Genomic DNA, 17,473 nt, shown 5'->3' with positions numbered 1-17,473 from the left:
GATGAAAACATACATTTGCTGTGTGATACAATGATCACTCTGGGGAAAGTATGTACGCAATACCGCAGAAACACAATGGACAAAGAACTGGAAATAACAAGAAAGTTTGACAGAAGATGCAGTGTTTGAACTGACGCTCAAGTACTCCCCTTTTTGTAATTACCTGTTCATCAAACAGACTTCATAATCCCCATTCAGTTTTATGAATCAACCTTCTCTACTAGCAGAGATTTTTTGTTTCACATCAAAGGTCAGCAGTTAATCAAAGAGAATGAATAAGCCTGCCCTAGTTTCAATTCACTGTCAAGAAAAGGGTGGAGCACCATGAGTAGCAGTCTACAAAAATTGTATGCAATATATGTGAATGGTTTCCAAAGGAAAATGGATGTCTGTTATCAGAAAGGGGAGCATGTGTGTGGGAAATGCAAAGTAATGAAACAGTGGACAGATTCTCCAATGGATGTGACTGGCTTGACTCTCAAGTCAGCCATGTTTCCTAATGTAAATTTTAAAATTGTGCTTCCTGGTGATATCCATTGAGAATAATTATTTCAGTTGCACATAAGAGAAACCTGGCACATTGTGGTTCCAACAAATGGAGGTTATTTTTTTGTCAGTAAACAAGCATCCTGGAGGTGCAAGTGCAGGATGGTGCAGACTCTTAGGGCTTCCTCTCAACATGTGGCCCAGGAATTGTGGGTATCAGCCCATGAATTACTTGTTACTGGTCTGTGAGGATGTTATAGACCGACTTCTGTCCCCACATATTTATGTATTGAAGCCCTAACCCCAAATATAACTGTATTATATGTGCACACACAGAGGAAAGACCATGTGAGGACACAGTGAGAAGGTGGCCACCTGCAAGCCAAGGAGAGAGGCCTCAGAAGAAACCCAGTCTGCCAGTACCTTGATCTTGGACTTTCAGTCTCCAATGCTGCAAGAAAACAAATTTCTGTTGCATGAGCTACCCCATCTGTGGTATTTTGCTGTGGTACCCTAGCAAATGAATACAGATGAAGTAAGCATAGAGAATCACAGAGAGCACTAAAAAACTTGGATAACAATTTGGCAGAATTATTATATACTTGTTGAATCTAATGTTAAAAGATTTGTACTTACATTTTGTATGTTTTTTTAATTTCATTTTTTATTTATTTATATTATTGTGTTTAATTGGTTCACAATAGACTGGATTTTTTGAAAAAAATTATCTTAACTACAGATAGTTTGAGAGGCACCACCTCAACAAATTCAAGCTCTTTTTATATTTCTTTTGGCTTTTGTTGTTAGATGAGTAACCTCATGGTGACAAGACAACTACTCCGTACCCAAGCCTCATACCAAGCAAAAATAAGGAAGAAAGGTAAGGAATGAATGTCAATAGAAGTGGTTGCTGAATCTGTCCTTTTTAATCAAGAAAGCAAAAACTTCTTGGAAAACCTGTGCTAGAGCTGTTTACAGCCATTAGTCATAACTGTGACAATGATCATCCTTACCAGAACATCCTAGGGACAAGCGGGGCTCTAGATGGCAGCTGAGTCAGCTAACCAATGGTGAATGCCAAACTGGTTTTACATCAATTCCTTGTGTGCTTATTATACCAGTCTCCTAGATCCCAGTCCATTTTAGACATATGATAGAGAGATAGATGATAGATAGATAGATAGATAGATAGATAGATAGATAGATAGATAGATAGATAGATAGATAGATAATAGATAGATAGATAGATAGATAGATAGATAGATAGATAGATAGATGATAGATGATAGATAGATAGATAGATAGATAGATAGATAGATAGATAGATACTGGCCTAAGGTACTTCCTTCAAGATAAACACAATTAGAAAACCATGAATGTAGCAACCACAGGGAAGTGCATTCATGGGAGTGTTTTCAAATAAATTATGGCATTTAATATAGGTAAAGTCCTTAGCTGTACCAGGAACAAATCCTAACAAAATAAATTTAGGTTGTTGATAGAAGGAACCAAATTCCAAAAACCATTGCATCTAAGAGCTTCTTAATTGAGATATTTCAGCAACTAGGCCTTGGTTTATCACTTTCTATATTTAAAACTTTTGGTCTTGCAACATATATTATGTTTTGATTGGTTCTGTTTGCTAGATGGCAGCATGGGTGCAGAATATCCAAGCACTAAACCAACATCAGACATCCACAAAGCCAGTACCAGCATTCATGTCTCCTGAGTTATATGCCTCATTGTCTCTTAACTTTTCATAATAAAACCCATCTCCAGAATCCAAAATGGGTGCCACTGATGTCCTGAAGAAATGCTTCACTCCCATTCTGATATCTGTTTCCTGCTCACCACTAAATAATACTTTCCTGAAGGATATGCAAATGATAACACTATTTTTAAGCCAGCTTTTTTCCACTCAAATTAAATACTATACTCTGTTTGTGTTTTCATTCTTTCATACATTCAATAAATACAGACAGGGAAGGAAAAAAGACAGATAGGGAATTAACTAGGAAGCCAACATCTACCTTCATGATTAGTAAAACACAACTGTGAAGTGATTACAAAGAAGTTCGGAATGCTTTTTGTCTAGGCTGAGCTCTCTCTTTTCTGAGTCCCTCTGCTATTCCACCAGCTATTATTCCTCTGCCATCAGACACTATAATAACGAATTGTCTCCAAGGATGAGAACAAGATCACTCACCAAGGAAAAGTCACATTGCATGTGTTTTGGAATCTCTCTACCAGCTACTCTGAGCACTAGTGACAGGACCTTGCAGAGTTCCTCTTATGAAATCATACATTACAAGTCTCCAACATCAAAGTGAGAGACATTTCCATTTTTGATGCATTTTTTAATGGACTCACTTACTCTTTCAGTGACACAATACCCTTGCACCCACACATTTCGTTTATGGTTCTTTCAAACGCTGTCCTACCATCAACTATCCAATCCATTATGCTAGTAATTCATGTGATTATTAAACAGAGTTGAAATGTGCTCATTCAGTTTGACCTACCAGATATCCGTGTATGGAAAGGAAAGAAAATAAGACAGTACCTGATATGTTGGAATATAACCCATGTCCAGAATCAATTAAAATAAAACCTGTATCATACAATCACATGTAACAGAAAGAGCTCTGAAGAGTACATTTGAATCTTGTCTGAATAACTTTCTCAGGTCTAGATCAACAGCCATATCACTTCATCTGGACTTCACCTTTTTCATATATTTACCATTGACCTTTATAATCCCTACAATCCCTTAAACTTCACAGTTTATGAAAAAAGTTAGAAATTGGAAGGCCATTGATTCAATTCAGACATATTTTTGTGTGCATATTTTTGTTATTGGCCCAAAAGGTTGAACATTGGCAGCAAGCATTAAAAATTAGAAGAATTCTTTTGACAACATGGGCTTCCAGTTTCTCATGGAAAAAAATCAAAACATTCAGCAACATTGGACTCATATTTCTGCTACTCGACTCCTTCAGGTGGGACCTGCACTCTCCAGATCATCATAGTTCCAATTGCTCCATATTTATTGCTGACCTATGTTATCTGTCTTTCCTTTACTGTCATTTGCTTGTACAATACCAACTATTAGGCCTTTATATTTTCAGCACCTTTTACATAAATAACACATCTTCATATATCCACCTAATCTAACTTTTTTCATCTTAAATGTTATCAGTACCTAGAATTATATTTTTGTTTGTTTGTTCATATTTTGTTCTTGGTTCACCTGCTAGAATAATAGCTTTTAGAGAGATAGGACATTGTCTTGTTCAGCAGGGCATCTGTAGCCCATAAAATAATGTCTAAAAGATGATAGGTGTCAAATAACTGTCCATCTATTGATTTGCTGTTGACCATAAATCCCTGTCCTTTTGGAATTTATGTTCTCCTATCTGCCAAGCAAAGGGCTATCAGAAACCAGTTTATTATGGGAAACTCAAAATACAACCCATCACTGTGAATGTATTTAAGTATCAATGGTATTGCCTTTCTCTCAGTTATTAAAGTAACACATGGCCATTAGAAAATGATAAAAATCACTCATAACCTCATTCAACTGTGATATCTATTTCAAAAGTCTGGTGACTTTCTATTCCAGTAGTGGGGACTATGTGTTTATATTACATGTTTATACTCTTTTTTACATACTCATGAAGACAACCAGCCTCTGCCTCTCCTGCATCAACTCATACTATAGGAAGTCTCCCCAAATCTCCATCTTCTCAGAGAAGCATTGAAGGAAAGAAGCCCCTGCCATTCCTATATACACACTTGAAACTCCAGTGGGAGGAGGAAGGGCTCATCTGATCCCTGAGATAATGAGAGCATGATATTCACTCTTCCATGTTCTTCCAATGGGCTGAATTCATGTCAGTAAAGGTTATTGTTGAGAAGATAGCCCTTACCCTTGGCCCTCAGTCTCAGCAGTATCCTAAGTGGCATGGTCTACCACTGTGGTCTAAGAAGCTGCTCTATTCACTCATTCATCTGCCACTGAGTCTCAAAGTCTGGAGTTGTGGGATTATATAGGAGTCCCTCACTTAATCTGACTTCTGACCCAATTCCATTTTTCTAACAATAACTAAATATGTATTTATTGTACTTTACATCTCATCTGACTATTGTGTCTATTTCTCTGTAGGTTCAGGATGTAAGAGTGGCAAGTGTTTGCACTCACTGCAGATCCTACCAGTCCTAAGTATTCAGTTCTGTAACATAATTTTCCTTTTGGAATTTGCTCTGTTCTTTTTTGGATGCAGCCATCCCATTCAAGATAGTTCACTTCCTGACATATCGGTCACTCCACCAATGAATACTGCTGCCACATTTAGCAGCCAGTGGTAGATTTCTGCTTTCAGAGAAAAGCTGAGTCTGGATAGCTCAGGACATGCAGTAACACTGGGTAGGAAAAGGATGTGTTTTTCTTTGCTTTCTCCCTCATCCCATCCACACAGCCAAAGCAGTTTTACCCATTTGAAGACTAAAAGGATCTCATGAATAGTTTGAACACAGCTTGGTGGCTATCTAGTCATTTTTACTGTTTTTTAATTCCAATTTTTAAAATACTCTGAAATTTTAATTGTCCTGTTACATTTATTTTTTTCAATGATTTGTTTGCAATTTAGACCTGGAGCATAAACATTATTGGTTGATTCCTTTTATTGATTAGGCTCTTCCTCCCACACCAAGTGCCTTAAGGCATGAGAAATCAACTTAATCTTGCATAGTCTCAGAGTGCCGCATAAAAGCCAATGGATGGCTTTTTCCTGGCCATTATGGGAAACAATTGGCTAGAACAAAAATCAGAAACAAAATAGGTCCTTCCTCACCTGGGTTAAGTTCTTTTCATTTGCTCCCAAGACACAAGGTATTTTCCCAATGTTGCCCCTTATTACTTTTCCTTTCTTTCTTACTCATTTCATACATTTTGTGAAGGCAGGAAATGTATCTGTTTTGCTTAAGCATCAACGTCCAGTTCTATGTTGAATAAATTAAGGAATGGTAGGTGGAGACAAAATACTAGGAAATGTGGAACTCACCAATAAATAAATAGATAAATAAATAAATAAAACCATGAACCAAGCTTGAGAAATTATGCAGGGCAAGACTGAGAAGACTGGCGCTGCATCTTCTGTGAGATCCATTTCCCTGATACCTCCTTCACCCAATCACCCATGACTGAGGACGAGAAAAGGAACACTCTGGAACAGGTACTACTTACAGTTAGGTATAGAAAGAGAAGTCAATACCAATTATTTTTTTAAGTGCAAACATATTAAATGAGTGAACGCATCCAATAGTACTTTTTGAGAAAAACAGGAGCTCTAATAAATAATAAATAAATACTCTAATATAATCCAATAAAAGAAAATGTAAATGCAGAAACTAGGGGAAAAATTGAGACAAACCATTGAGAGAGAGATTTTTTAATTGTTAAGCATATAAATAAATCATACCCTGTGCTAATGAATTTAATTATTAAAAAAATGAGTGATTCTGCTCTGGCTGGTGTAGCTCAGTGGATTGAGCACTGGCCTGCGAACCAGAGGATCGCAGTTCAATTCCCAGTCAGGGCACATGCCTGGGTTGCAAGCAAGTTCCCTGCAGGCCAGCTCCCAGCAGGGGACGCATTAGAGGCAACCATACATTGATGTTTCTCTCCCTCTCTCCTTCTCCTCTAAAGATAAATAAATAAATAAATAAATAAATAATTTTTTTAAATAAAAAAAAATGAGTGATTCTCTGTGTTTGTCAGAGGGATCAGGTGTATGGGGGTACAGGGGTAGTTAAAGTCAATACAGACTCATGAAACAGGAAACGTTCACATATTAATAATCCTGGAATACATTCAACAAGTCTGTTGGAGATTTTCTTCTAAAAGCATATGTAAGTTCATATGATTTTTTCCAAATAATCAAGAAATAGTCTATCAATGCCATATAAATTATTTCAGAGTCTGAACACAGTTGGAAAGATTCCATATTGATTTCTGTAAAGATAGAACAATTCTGATACAAAAACTTGGCATATGAATATCATATCATCTATTAATAGTTATAACAAAATTATGGACAAAATACTAACAAATAAAAATGTGTAATATATGTACTCAAAAAGAGTTCATCTAATGGATTTTAATCAAATTGAGGGAAAATCATGTCCTTAAATGCCAAAAAGTACTTTAAATAATTTATCATGTAGCTATGATTAAAGAAAAAAACCATTGTCAACAATTTTTAAAAGCTTACTTTTTAATGTGATGAAAAGCACTTATCCCAAATGCTGAATCACCGAATTGTCATCAGATTGGGAATAAGATAAATATTATATCATATGAACAAATAATGAGCATTTATTAAATCTAACATTATTTTATGTAAGTCCACAAATTTTAACACTGCATTAAACTATAAAATTAAAAAATGAATTCTATAATTGAAAAGGGTGAAATTAAATGATCAATATTTTCAGAGAGTATAAACTGTCTACTTTGAAAACCTAAATAATTGACTTACGTATAATAGAACTATCACTAGAAATAAATATTATTGACAAGATCAGATCAAGATATACAAAATAAAAAGGCTCCACTTCCATCAAAATGGTTAAATTAGAGACTGACCATACCAAGTGCTGACAAGAATATAAAGCAATTCCAGTTTTTACAAATTATGGATGGAATGTAAAATGACACACTCACTTTGCAAACAACTTGGCAGATACTTAAAAGTCAGACTTATATCACCAAACCATCTGTACACCCTAATCCTAGGCACTTAGCCAGGAAATCATGAAAATATATGTCCATACAAAGACTTGTACATGAATGTTCATAGCAGCATTTTTCATCCCAGCCAAAAATTAGAAACAACAAAACTTCTATGAACAAGTAAATGAATAAACAAAATAGGGCACCCATATCATGGAACACTACCATAAAAAGGAATGCACTATTGATACACACACCAACATGAATAAATCTCAAAATCACTAAGCTGAGGGAAATGAGCCAGACACAAAGGAGTAAATCTTGAATGATTCCACTTATATACACATCTAGAAATACAAATTAATATAGAGTGAAAGTGAGCAGATTAGTGGTTGTCTGAGGCATGGGTAGGGGGTGGGACGAATTGCAAAGGGGCAGGAGAAAATATTCAGGATGATGGGAATGTCTGGTGTCTTAATTTTGGTAGTAGTTTTGTGAGTGTATATACCTGTCAAAACTCACTAAATTGTTCATTTTAAGTGGATGTGGTTTATTGTATATAAATTATACATCACTGAAGTTCCTGGAAAGGAAATCAGAGATCAAAAGGCATTAACTACAGTATGTCCCCAAACTAAATTATCTAAAGTCTCTTACCCCTCTCCCCCAAAATATTTTCTTGGCTTTTACTTGCCTATGGACCATATGTTTTATTACACTAATTCATTAACAAAATATAAAGATGTAAAGATACAGATAGCAGAATGAAAAGACCTTGTTATTTATCCTCCATTTCTGCCTTATTTACGTGAAAAGAGAAAGAGAGAGATCGATTGATTCACTTTATTTACGTGACCCAACTAGCTAAAAACGTCATTTCCATGACTTTATTTCAACCAGCCATACAATCAGTTGGGAGATGAGGCCAGAAGTCTTACCATTGGGGCTTCTGGGAAAACTATTGTTGTGCTGATAAAGGAGCATGCTCCATGGACACATTCCCCTTTAGACTTTCCCTTTCTTCCTGATGGAAAGGCATGAATGAGTGGCTTGGAGGTACAGCAGCCGCGCTGTGACTGAGAGGGGAAAATCAAGTACTAAAGATGACAGAGCAGAAAGAAAAACTACCTGAGCCAGCCCTGGAACACTGAGCCCATTTCTCGTGTTATGAGAAATGGGACCGAGAAAAGGGACTAAGAAAAATCAGTCCCTTAGAAGTTTCATAGAGCTATATAAAATTCTACCAACTTCAGTATTTGTTGAATTGAAGAGAAAAACAAGACTTTTACTACCAGACCAGTCACATGTTATTTGTGAAATGGGACTTAAAAACCAAGTCATCAACTCGGTCCTTATACAGCTGATGGGACAAGTTCTGAAATATGCAAGTGACCTTCCAAACAGGAAACACACTAGAATCCAGGCCTCTTGATTTTAAGTGTAGTACCATTGTCTCTGCCATCATACTAAATATAGAAAAAATGTTTACTGACAGTTTACCCTGTGCCAGGTATTGTACTTGGTGCTATATGGAGGCAAAAAGGTTTGAGACTGTGTTTCTGTCCTATAAGAAGACTAAAATCTAGATGATGAAGAGATGAGATTTTATCAGACTACACAACAGAAAGAGTAGTTTTAAACTAGAGCTGGTGAAATTAGTCCCACTCTATATGGACCACCATCTTTAGACAGAAAAAAAAAGCAGACAAATATAAGCTGACATCATACATAGTAAGTGATAGTGTTAGTGTCCAGGTTAGGGAAACATCACTTTGGGTAGAAATAATCAAAGATATTTGTGTGGATGAGTCACACTTGATCCTTCTTGGAGGAAAGACAAAGTTAAAACAGCCAGAAGATGATGGGTGGGCATTCCTAAATGCCTGGGGCAGAGAGCTGTCCAGTGAGAAGAACCAACAAACATCTTAGAGAAAATACAAATAAAATAGATTGAATAGAATAGAAGGTTTTTGTCAGAGTTCTTAAAATGTGGCATTAAACATGGATTAGAACCAAATGAGCTCTGAATGACAAAATGAGTAAATTGAACTTTATCCTTTAGGTAATAAAAAGCTAGTGTTGGTTTTAATCATGGAAATGACTTTGCAAAATTGTCGTTTAAGAAGATAAACCTGGTGTCTATAAATTGAAAGAAGAAGTAAAATACAAAAGATTACTACCTATTTAACAAAAGTTATAAGCACTATGTGTTTCAGTATGTGTATGTATGAATATATACATATGCACACACACATATATGTATACCTAATATACATAATTCTCCATCACAAGGAAAGGAACAATAAAATATGTTAATGATTGTCTATTTCAATGCCCAGTATAGTTCCTGAACCATAGTAGATACTAAATAATTACATGAATAATTCATTCAAAGGGTAAAGGTATATTTATGTCCAAACCAAAAAACCCTTGCAGACCCTCTTCAGCTGGAGATAATAAAGCATCCTTCACACATCCTCCAAGAGTATATAATCCATTTCTCTTCCTAGATAAAAGTATGAGTCTTAAGAATCACTGAAAACTGGTAGAGTTACCTAGGTAACCCATTAAGTAAAATACAAAACATTAAATTATGATTATAAGTATTTCCTTTATGGTCTGCTTTTGAAAAGAGGTAACATAGCATCAAAGATTTCACTTAACAAGCAGATAAAAAAATAACAGATCACTTGACTTTGATATATCTAAATATTTGCTTACCACCTAGTCACCGGTTTTTTACCTTTTTGTTATTTTTAGAGTCACTTTCCAAAAATGGCCAAACGAGTTCACAAGCACTGTGGACTTGGCTGCAAGCCATACAACTGCAGTTACTAAAAAATGAAGGTTTGATGAGTGACCCAGGTAATTAAATAAAAAATGAGTACTCACCTCCCCTACCTACTAAACTATACCTGCCAAAATATTTAGATAATGGCCAACATCTGCTACTCTCTGTACAATATATTTGATATTCAGAGTGGCTATTTAAAAAGAATCCTTCTTTGAAATATGGCCACATTATCAAGTCACCGAAACATCAGGATGATCATTGGAAACTGTCAATGAATCATCTGGATATGTTACTTTATTTAAAAAATAATGTGGCTGATTCAGTTGCTTTTGCTCTGGTAATCTGGCATCTTGTTGGATAAGAATGATCATAGGATGAGAAATATCCCTCTCCCCACCCCTACAAAAAAAGGAACAAAAAATGTCCATGGATGTCAAAGCTTCTGGTCAAAACAGAGAAAACAGTTCCCTAGACACTGAGGAATAAAGTTGACTTGTTTGAGGTTTCCTTTCATTAGAATTATTTGTGCTGATATATACTCAAGTTTAGTGTTAACACCATCTAATTAAAAAAAGACATCTATTCATTCAAGAGGGTATTTTATCAGAACCAGGGAAGCCAGCCCTGGGTGTAGGGTTCCTTCCATAGAAATGAGCACATGTAAATGACAATGTAATGTTATCTGTCACAGGCTACATCTGGCTCCTCCTATGAGACTGTGAACCCATGAAGGCTTTTGAGGTTGCAACTCATTTTCTGAAATATAGACAGAGCATCCATCAGTAAGACAGAAATTGGAGTTATGAATTATCATCTCTATCAGAGCCATTTATACTGAAAACCATCAAGGCAGAGAGAGAAGGTTGGATTGAGTTTCTAATAGTAATACACCCTAGAGGTAAATCTACTCACTCTTCTTCAGCAGAACTGAAAAACTCAACTTCAGTCACAGGGACAGGGCTTTTAATCCTGAAATCACCAGATGGGAGAGCAGATGAGGAAGGATACATCCCCTCTGCTGGCAGGCAGTTCCCAAAATATAAGGGAGATGATTAAACTGTGCTCACTAACCCTAACTCACCAGTCACAGGGATCCTGGCCCTGCCAGGGAAAGGACAGGGAGGGAAAGGGAGGGAGGCCAGGAGTGTTACTCTAATAGGGGTCCTTCCAAATGGAAACATGACACATGGGAAGAGAAAGTTCCACCCTCTCCCTACAGAAGGCAGTATTCACATCTTGAAGTTTCTTTTTCATGTCTTCAATATCAAAACTGGTGTGTCCTACTGAACAAGTATTTGTTAATAAAAGTTAACCATAGGGTTGATGATCTCCGAAGAGAGAGACCAATTTTTAGAGTGAGGATTGAATTCTGCTTCTGATATTCTCTAACTGTACAGCCTTAGGCAAGTCAGTGAACTTCTCTGAGTTCATCAACTGTAACATCCAGATGGTAAATAAATACCCAGCTCACAGTTGTCCCATGAAGTTTCAGTGTCTGTAGAGAGCTTATCCCAAAGCTGGTAGAGGCAAAGAGAGACTGAAAATTGGGAGCTCCCTTCCGCTTGATTTCCTCTAATAAAATTTGCTCTCTGGGAAAAAAAAATCTGGTACAAGTCACCCCATCCATGAGTTTTCCTCTCCTGGGGTCATTTTTTTCTGTCTAAGCCCTTTTTCTCATTGTAATAAAAGGCCAATTAAGCGAGTCATGGTTCAGGAGCCACATAAGAAGGATTTAGGAGGAGGGGAGCATTCTGGAAATCAGGGACCCTCCAGATTATTCCATGGTCATTATTTCCAGTGCCCTCTCTACTTTTGTTTCAGGCATCATTTTTTTTCCCTGAAGAACTACCACAGAGACATACTATGTTCTTTCAATGGCAAGAGGGATATTAAGGATAGTGAGCAACAGGAAAAGAAATCAGAAAGATCCATGCCTCGATTACCTTGCCTCTAAAAACAAATGAAGTGGGAATCAAGTTCTGCGACTTGCTTCTTCAGTGTGTAGAGCATGGAAATCTACCATGCTTTTTAAATTGCTCCTTAATGGCACATGGAATTACGAGACAGTAAATCACTTTAGAGGAGCACAGGTGGAGCTACTTTATCTGAGTAAAGTCACCTTTGGGTTTTTAAGTTGGCCATTAGGCAACCTAAATGCTGGAAGATGCCGCAATCATTTGTTTTGTTGAAAGCACTCTGGAAAATATTCTTAAGTAGTTAGGCCCCACCCACAGCTTGGTGTCATCGGAAAAATAAATGAATAAATAAAAGTGCCACTCTGACTGAAGTACATAGTATGTGTCAGCTTCCTTTAAGAAAATCATTGCAAGAGAAATTGGAGATGAAGAAGAAACTTTCAGGCTGACACAGAAGAAATGTTTCACAGTGGAAAGAACACAGCCTTTGGGAATGGGCCGAGCTGAATCTGAAGCCCCATCCCATTTCCTTGCTGAGGGACCTTGGGCAAATAATCTTTCCATTAAGTGGAACTAATAGCACTGACATAGTTCATGGCTTCTGTGGGGACTGATTGAGCTACTTCCCAGGAGGCATATAGCAGGGGATAAAGTGACCAGGCTTCCAAGCTAAAAGCTTGGTTTTGAATTTTTCTTTGCAGGATAAAGAGCAATATAGCCTCGTTTACTGTGTCCCTTAGTTTCTCATTCATAAATAAGACTATTTACACCACCTACTCTATGCAGTTGTTGCGAGAATTAAATTAGCTAACACACATATTAGTGTGTGGCACTTAATAGTCATTAACTGTTACATAAAATGCCTGCCACCGGGAGGCTGGATTTCTTCTTCACTTTCCTGTGATCTCATTTTCCCCAACAAAGGTTTCTCAGGAGTATACATGATGTGAGAAACTTTAATGAACTCTTCCTCCAAAAATATTTCCCTAACAGTCTAAAACAGCCATCATTTCCCTGACTAGTGTAGCTCAGTGAATTGGTCATTGTCCTGCAAACCAAAAGATCACTGGTTCAATTCCAGGTCAGGGCAAATGCCTGGGTTGTGGGCCAGGTCCCCAGTTGGATATGTGCAAGGGGTAACTGATTGACGAATCCATGTTTCCCCTGCACATTGATATTTCTCTCCCTCTCTTTCTCCCTTCCTTCCCCTCTCTCTAAAACATAAATAAAATCTTTTAAATAAATAAATAAAACAGCCATCATTAATAATTAACTAGGTTGAAGGCCTTGACCCTACCTTACAACAATAGACATAACCTCCTCTATAAATATTACTTTATTATCCTTATTATTATTACACTATATTGAGACATTGTCAACTTCTGGTAGATTCATCCCATCACTGGAGTTCTGACTGCTTGGAAGGTTGGGGCATTGAGGTAAGACCTCGGATAGGTATGTACTGAGGAGATAGTAGGAAAAGACAGATACATGGATTACTCTAGGAGAAATCTGACCTGGACTTGACAAGGACATGGAGGAACTCATACACCATCACGGGGAGCTGGGGAGGTGTCAAATATATGTGGGGTGTGTACATTAACTGAAATCACACCTTTCTCCAGTTTGCCTGGTCTGCCATGCAAACCCCACATCTATAGGAGCTTATGTTACACTGGAAAGATTTAAACTCTATCTCTTTATAAATCATCTGTCCCACTTCATCTATAACATTCTTTTATACTCTTCTATGAAAAGTCTTGCAAGACATTATAACCAAAAATAAAATCAGATGACAGTAATTTAACAATTTCCTAAGGACAAGAATAACCTAATAAAGAAAAGAAAGCCTGGATGATGTAGCTCAGTGGATTGAGTAGGGGCTGCAAACCAAAGGGTCTCCTGTTTGATACCCAGTCACGGTATATGCCTGGGTTGCAGGCCAGGTCCCCAGTGGGGGACACATGAGAGGCAACCACACATTGATGTTTCTCTCCCTCTCTTTCTCCTTCTCTTCTCCTTTCTAAAAAAAATAAATAAATAAAATTTTAAAACAAAAGAGACTTTTCTGAGTGATAATATAATTCTACCTATCTGCTAACGAAATTAGAGTAGCAGTCAGAACAATGGCTAATTCTTTATATTTAAATGTCTCATATTTATGCTTAGATTTAGGGAATGTCCCCACAGCCAGCTCTTGGACAGTATGTGTTCTTTCTCGAGGAAGGCCAGACACCTTCCTCTTGTTCATCTTGTTTGGAGAGGGTGTGTGAGCTTTGTGTAGAATTACAGAAAGGAGAGGAGAGTGGACCAACTGTTACTTTCATCATGAACGAATGTGTGTGTGTTTCTATACACTTATATACACTGTACTCCTTTTATTTTTCAGGGGGAATCTCAGGTATGTTTTACTATTATCCCCATTTTACATAGAAGAAAATAGAGATTCAGAAAGAATTAGGCCAAGGTCACACTGCTAATAAAAAGACTAGTGCTTACTGAAAGCTTTTTAGATGTAGTCACTCTTCTAAGCATTTTATCTGTACCAATTCCTTTCGTCCTTTGAGGTACTACTATTCCTATTTTATGGTAGAGTAACTGAAGGCAAAGAGAATTAAGCTTGTTCAGGTTCACACAGGTAGTAACTGGATGAGCTAGAAATGTAAGCCAGGCACTCCGGTCCCAATATCTTTACCTTCTACCACCCTGTTGCACTGCTTCTTTGCTACATGTATTAAAACAAGGAAGAGTCCATCTTCTTCCATCTTAATCATACTGCCCCCCTTTCCTGTGCCTTGGGATACATTTGAGTTAGGTTGGCTCTTGTATAAAAGCAGCGGTATAGTCAACAGTCTTTTCTGCAGTCATGGCATTAAATATAGCAACCTTGAGCAATTTGCACAGGACTCCAACAATTACAGTTGAAGAAATGGAAAGAGAATTCAACACTTTGAGTGCTTTTGTCTAACTGCCATTATCTGTCCGATTTTTTTCTTACTGAGCTGATCGACTGTCCATCCTAACTTCTTGAATGACTGTGTTGGTGCTAATTATCTCAGGTTCGTTTTAGACCACGTGCACAGCTGCCGCTGGTACCGCATTCTCCTTGAGCGCAAGTCAATGGGAGTTTTTGTGTAACCATCCCTAAGTAATCTACTCCTTGTGTGTCACTGAGAATGACATACAGTGAATCTCTTAGTTCAAGTACTATGAGTAGGGGAAAAAATGCATCCTTATTGGGAGAATTTGGGGTTTTCAAGTAATGTCTTTTCTTAATTAATCTTCAGTGTTATCTGGTGTTAATTAAATTTTCAGAGAGGAATAATCGGATAATGCAGGATTAGATGTTTGAACTCACACAAGAAAAGACAGATCGATAAAGCTGACAATACTAGCTAATATTTATTGAGTATTTATTATAGGTCAGAAACTGAGCAGGTAGATACTTTATAGACATTATCTTAATAAATGGTCTCCTCAATCCAACGAGGTAGGTATTATTTAGATGTCCACTTTAAAGATGTGGGAAACTGAGGCTCAGTGTAATTAAATGACTTGCTTAAGGTTAGATGGCTAGTCCATGGTGGAACCAGAGCCCAAACCAGACGTGCTTACCTTCAGGCTGAAAGCTCTCACCTTTACTCTGTGCTGTCTTTCTAGTTGTCTATAATAGGGCTATGGGGATATTCCATATCCTATATTCTGCTTCAGGATGACTCAGTGTTCTCCCCTGATTGAGAATCAATTATGATAATTGTAAATCTGCTACTTTCTGGGGAGAAACAAAGGAGAAGAATCCTAATGTGTGATGCCAAAGTGAGTTCTGCCAAGGGAAAGTAACAGGATATTCTGTTACATGCTATTCCCTTACCCTCCTGTTCACATATTAAACATTTATTTACTTTTCAAGATTAAGTTCAAAGTAACCAACAATCTTTGATGTTTTTCATAAGCCCTCATTTTTTCCTTTAGGAGACATGGTCCTCTTTCTATTGTACCCATATATTACATACCTCATATGCATATATTGTGAACCCTCCGTACGATATACAGGCTGCCCCTGGCACTGGTACCCATTTATTATACTTCTTTGTTTACTTATCTACCCCTAAGTGCAGACAACATAGTTCTGGAGGAAAATCACATGTCTTATGCATCTCTGCATCTCCAGAACCTGTAGTTAATCTATCAGTAAACTTCTGGGGGAAGATAAACTAAAACAAGGATGCATGGAGGAATGGGTTTAGTGTGTTGTTGCACGTATCTTGTGGTGTTTGAAAAATTAAAGACAACACTTAGTTTCTCTAGTTTACTCCTTGCCTTTTCATTGAGTTCTTAGAAACCATTTTTTTCTTATTTTATAAAGAACATAGAGACATTACTCATGCTGTTCCCTTGTCTTCCTGTTTATTATTTTCATAAAGAACAAATGTTTATTACTGAGCATTTAGGAATACAAATAGGTAAACTAGAATATACGTTAGACAAGTCCAGCCAGAGACAATTACCGTGAACATTTTTATGTGTGTATTGTATGTAGAACTCGTCTGTACAAATGTACTTGTGCCTCATTTGGCATGCATGACTTTCTGAACTCTGGAAACTTGGGTTCCGCATGCAGGCTCGATTTCACGTGGGATGTGCAGGGTGGAAGAGAGTAAAGTGAGGTGGTGACACCTGGAGAAATGAGGTATATCTTTAAATATAATGCCAAGAACTACTTGATTCTTTCAGGTCAGCAATGGTGAAGGTTTCAGGGTCTGGCCCAGAAAGATGCAGGTGTGGAGTGGACGGCAGCAGCAGCCGAGGCATTGCTGCTGGAGCAGTCTGTGGTACTGATGGCTGTTTGCAGGACCTTTTTTTTTTTTCTGGCTATGAGACACCTGCATTTTGTCCCTATATTTCCCAGTGCTATCCTCCACAGAAAAATAATTCTGAAGGTCACCTATTTGTAATAGGATAACCTGTAAAAAAAATCCATATGCTTAAACTACTAACAGTGAAATGTATTGTTTCTCTGTAAATACCCTGGTAAGTAGGATACTTACTAACGGAAGTGGTTGCAGGTCACAGACTCACACAGAAATGGAGCTGGCAGATTGGTACCGACTTAATTGAATTTGAAGAGAGTGACTGTCCACTGTCATTAGGGAATATAACACTAGCCTCTCATTGCACACAGTGGCAATTTAGTTATTTGGAATTATCTGTGGTTCCCTGGACTGCAGTTTCCATTAAAGACGCATCAGAGGCTGAAGGCGATAGTGAGAAACACCATCATGAATTCTGAAGAATAGGCTGATTACTTATAAATGCAGAGATCTTTAAAAATTAAATCACAGATTCATGGTGTTTAATTCTTGGCTCAAGACTCAGGCAAGGGACCAAGTTTTTATAACTGTCCTAATAGTGTATTAACACTTATCATTCCTGGGCCAATATAATCAGACCAAAACTCTGATGATTCAGTTTATTGAAAAAACAATGTAGGTTAAAATTCTTAGTCTTGCCAAGTTTCTCACATGTGAATTTGGATGCGGATTG

Source organism: Artibeus jamaicensis, unplaced genomic scaffold, assembly GCF_021234435.1.
Source record: "Artibeus jamaicensis isolate MK-2021 breed Jamaican fruit bat unplaced genomic scaffold, CSHL_Jam_final contig_76, whole genome shotgun sequence".
NCBI classification, from domain to species: domain Eukaryota; kingdom Metazoa; phylum Chordata; class Mammalia; order Chiroptera; family Phyllostomidae; genus Artibeus; species Artibeus jamaicensis.
The sequence above is the reverse complement of the archived record's forward strand: the minus strand, read 5'-3'. Positions refer to the sequence as shown.